Source organism: Branchiostoma floridae, chromosome 17, assembly GCF_000003815.2.
Source record: "Branchiostoma floridae strain S238N-H82 chromosome 17, Bfl_VNyyK, whole genome shotgun sequence".
NCBI lineage: Eukaryota > Metazoa > Chordata > Leptocardii > Amphioxiformes > Branchiostomatidae > Branchiostoma > Branchiostoma floridae.
In genome coordinates, this window is record NC_049995.1 from 4,244,654 (window position 1) to 4,249,677 (window position 5,024).

The following is a 5,024-nucleotide window of genomic DNA, read 5'->3' on the forward strand; positions in this document are numbered from 1 at the left end:
CCACCTTCGTACCAACATCAGCCTTTCTCTGACTCCGTCCATCTCGATCCAAACAACATCCTCAATTCTACTCAGCGGTATGCCATGTCATCAGCCCTTCAAGAGTTTGACCAGGTTTTCAACCCCCAGTTTCCTGGCTACAACGGCGCAGTCGGCCCCATCCAGGCCGTAGTCAACATGGGTCCAGCGCAGCCCCCACAACGTAAGGGACGTCTTCCCCTCTATGGCAAAAACCGCCTCGTCGAGTTGCAGCACACCTTAGATGACCTTGAATCCAAAGGCGTCATTGCTACTCCAGAGGATGCTCAGACGGTGGTGGAGTATTTGAATCCATCATTTCTCGTCAATAAACCAAATGGCGGACATCGCCTCGTCACAGCATTCACCGACGTGGCAAAATATTGCAAGCCTCAACCATCGCTCCTGCCAAACGTTAACATGGTCATGCGCCAGATAGCGTGTTGGAAATACATCATAGTCTCCGATCTTACCTCGGCATACCATCAAATCCCTCTACACCCGAACTCTCGCAAATATTGCGGCATTGTCACCCCGTATAAGGGCATCAGAGTGTACTGCCGCAGTGCCATGGGAATGCCAGGCAGTGAGACAGCACTGGAGGAGCTGATGTCACGCGTCTTAGGTGATCTGTTGATGCGTGGAATCGTCGCCAAAATTGCCGATGATTTGTACTGCGGAGGAAACACATTTCAAGAACTCCTCGCCAACTGGAAGGAAGTCCTAACTGCCCTCCAGGCCAGCGACTTACGCCTTTCCCCGTCCAAAACCATCATCTGTCCAGCAACTACCACGATTCTAGGATGGCACTGGAACCAGGGCCAGATATCAGCCTCTCAACACACATTATGCACGCTGGCTACATGCTCTCCACCCCCATCCATCACAGCCCTACGCTCCTTCATTGGGTCTTACAAGGCCCTGTCTCGCGTCATTCCAGGCACATCGGTACTCTTGGGACCGTTAGACAACCTGGTCGCAGGCCGATCATCCGGCGATCCCATCCAATGGTCAGATGAGATGCTTGAGGTATTCCGCAAGGCTCAGCGGGGCTTGGATCAGCATCAAGCGGTTGTTCTCCCTAGACCGGATGACGAACTCTGGTTAGCAACCGATGCCGCTGCCCGCCCAACTGGCATAGGCGCCACGCTCTTCCTTCGTCGCAACAACAACACAAGGGTTGCTGGCTTCTTCAGTTGTAAGCTTAAGCCACACCAGCGCCAATGGCTACCATGCGAACTAGAGGCCCTTGCTATAACATCCGCCCTGAAACATTTCAAGCCGTTCTTTATACAGACAACTAAACCAGCATTTCTGGTCACAGACTCCAAACCGTGTGTCCAGGCGGTGGAAAAGCTACGCCGAGGCGAGTTCTCCCACAGTCCACGAGTGTCCACCTTCCTTGCCGCTATAAGCCAGTTCCCGATCAGTGTTCAACACATCAGCGGTAAACACAATCTATCTACCGACTACGCCAGCCGCCACGCCCTGGAGTGTTCTGACAGCAAATGCCAAGTCTGCTCCTTCGTCCATGCCCTCAGTGAGGAACCAGTCATTAACACCACCACGCTTAGTTCGGCGTCTAACCTAGACCTCCCAGTGTACACCAGTCGCCAGGCTTGGCACGCCATCCAGAACTCGTGTTCTTCATTACGACGGGTCTTCGCTCACCTTCAGCAAGGCACACGCCCATCAAAGAAGGACACCAAAGCCCGTGATGTTAAGTCCTACCTGTCACGCGTTACCATCGCTCCCGACGGTCTATTGATTGTTCCCAACAGAGATATGTTTGGTGTCACACGTGATCGCATAGTGGTCCCCCGTCAGGTGGCCCACGGCCTGGCTACAGCGATTCACCTCCGGATTGGCCACCCCACCTGCCACCAACTCAAGGCTGTCTTCTCCAGGTATTTCTTTGCCTTAAACATGGACGCCGTTCTCCACCAGGTCTCGGATGCATGTGACCAATGTGCCTCCCTCAAACGCCAACTACCCATCCCTCCGTCCTTCACCACACAACCACCTCCTTCAACGGTCCTCACCTCGTTCGCAGCAGATGTGATGAGACGAGCCCGCCAACAAATCCTTGTTGTCAGAGAATGCAGTACCTCCTTCACAAGTACTCAGCTCATCAGCGGCGAAACATCCACCAGCCTCAGAGATGGACTAGTTGCATTGTGCACTCCACTTCGTCTCCTGGATGGTCCTCCTGCTGTCATACGTTGTGACCCAGCCCCAGGATTCCAGGCCTTGATCAACGACCCCTGGTTGACAGAACATCGTCTCCAGATTGAAGTAGGGCACCACAAAAATGTCAACAAAAACCCTATTGCAGAACGCGCCATTGAGGAGCTGAGAGAGGAACTCCGTAAGATTGACCCTCTTGGCCAACCTATCACACCCGCCCAACTAGCCGTGGTCACGGCCTCCCTGAACACAAAGGTCCGCTCCAACGGCCTCTCATCGCGAGAGTATCTGTACCAACGAGACCAATTCAGTGGCGAGCAACTCCCACTTTCCGACAACCGTCTCCTCGAAGAACAACACCGCCGTCGTTCCGAAAACCACGCCCCCAGCGCCAAATCCAAATGCCCCAAGGCAGGGCTCGCGCCCACTCCCACCTTCCATGTGGGAGACTTAGTCTATGTCCATTCAGATAGAGACAAATCCCAAGCTCGCAGTCGGTACCTAGTCACAGCAGTGGAAAAGGACTGGATCTATATCTCCAAGTTTATCGGTCGCCAGCTGCGTGCTAGATCCTACAAGGTTCGATCAGCAGAATGCTATCCTGTCCCATGCCAGGTGCCACCGCAGCAACGCCAGACTGTCCCCTCTGACGATGACAACAACGACGATTCTGACCCTGAAGACCCTATCCCTTCAGTCCCGGCAAACGATCCGGTTCCAGCAGAAGACTTGGTTCCAGTCAACGGCCCCCTACCAGAACTTAACGACCCACCGAACACTCCTCCCCCTCTGCCAGAACTCCATAACCCACCGGACACTCCTCCTCCCTTGCCCCAACGCCAGTCCGACCGATGCAGACGACAGCCGCGGTACCTGAAAGACTTTGTGCTGTCATAGTCTTAGTGTGACGAAAAGTTATTTTCAAGACCTGATGTATCCCTGAGTAATACTAGTACGTACTCACATAGTCCAAACAGATAAACACTTAATGCCAGATATGAAGTATCACCATATATACTCGTGTATTCCATAGTTAGTGTAAACAACAGTTATCGTGTACTCCACGGTTATATAAGTCCTGATTCTTAACATAGTTCACACCAGATTGTATACTCCAAAGTTACCTAGGTCCTGATTCTTACCATAGCTCATAGTCATACCATGGTAGTGTTCGTAAACTCCAAAGTTACTTAGTTGAGATAACACCATATATTCATAGCTTAGATACTCATAGTCATACCATGGTAGTGTACGTATAAACCCCAAAGTTACTTAGTTGAAATAACACCATTTATTCATAGCTTAGATACTGACCACAGTTGAAATTGTTAAGCACATGTTCGTTCTTATCACTCACAAAAAAAAGGAAAAGAAGAGTAAATCACGCCATAGTTATGTTATGTTAATGTTATGTTATGACGTCAGCGGTGTCCCGGATGTTCTCCGCCATATTGTTGAAGAGTATCCAGAAGTTATTAAACCGTGCTGCGTTCATCCCTTGCACTCGCGTCGTCCTTTGCGATCCTGGTAGTTCACTACTGACGCTGAGTCCGACCGACACCTGCTCCGAAATCAGCCGCTAGTTGACGGGGGGACTTGCCGTTCTCGGAACGCCGAATGACCAACGTCAATGCGTGTCCCTCGGGAGTCGAAGCCTTCGACATCGTATTTCTGAGTCAAAACTGACAGACATTTGCTTGGTTCTCTTGTCTTTTATACAGTTAGAATTGTCTGAACACGAAGTCAGCGCCGCCATTTTCCTTTGTTCCTCGATCTGACTTTTCTGGGTAGCTTGGGTCACAGCGCGAGTCTTCGGCAACTTTACCAATCGAATAGACAAATCGTGTAAATTCCGCTAGTTGCCGGCAAAAATTAGACGTTCAATCACTGCTGATCACAAGTTCATAATCATTTCTAAACATCAAAACGCCACAAAAACTTTCACTTGTTCAGGAAGGCTCGGCTTGACTTGTCTGCATGCGCCATTATGCCAAGGTGGTCATGTCGAAATAAAACTGTCTCTACGTAGGCTTATTTCTTTGACAAAAATCCAACTTCGTCTAGTTCTTACATAAATAATGTTGATTTAATTGATTCTTATCCTTTTTATACCATAATCACCGTATTTTGTGCTATAAATCACAATTCTTGTTGCCACATTTTACCTTGGCAAAAATGGAGTCGTCCACTGACCCCTATTGACCTTATTTATCTTCTGAGGCGGCGCCATCTTGGAAAATTTACGCAAATACAATTCCGATATTTTTGGCCCGCGGAATACGAAAATTAGACCAACGTACATGGATTTCAAGAGCCTATAACATCAGATACATGAACGGACGGTCTACTTGTAAAATCTGTCCATATATGCTTTCAGTCGGCACAGAAATGACGATGTAGAGAAGGGTAGAGTGCAAAGAGTCTGAGACGAGAAAAACGCCAACAACACGGTGGTGGAAAAACTTCGCATAAAATCACATAATTTTGTAAAATGTTTCTTTATTCAATGTTTCCTTCGTAAATCGTCCAAGTTGAGCCTACATTTTGCTGATGTAGTGCAGAAATTGAAAAAAAGTGAACCCCGCGTGGGTTTAGCGCGGCGTAACGCGGCCGACCAGTCGCGCCGGTGACCGCTATCGGCAGTGTTGGCATAGCGGCCGGACTGAAAATCGTCTGGCCGCGACCGCATTCGACAGGTGACCGCTATAGACTATTTCTTAATGCTTAGGTCAATGGGAAAAATCCAAGGGACCGGCAAAAAGTGACCGCAATGGCCAGGTGGCCCCTATACTCAGGTGACCCCTAAGGCAGGTTTCACT

The 5,024-nt window shown here is 49.7% G+C and overlaps 1 protein-coding gene across 2 annotated transcripts in view; it reads left to right on the forward strand.

Moving 5' to 3' along the window:
- Positions 1 to 5,024, forward strand: part of LOC118404667 (adenosine deaminase-like) — a 79,817-nt gene that overhangs the window by 53,405 nt on the left and 21,388 nt on the right. The window lies entirely within an intron of this gene.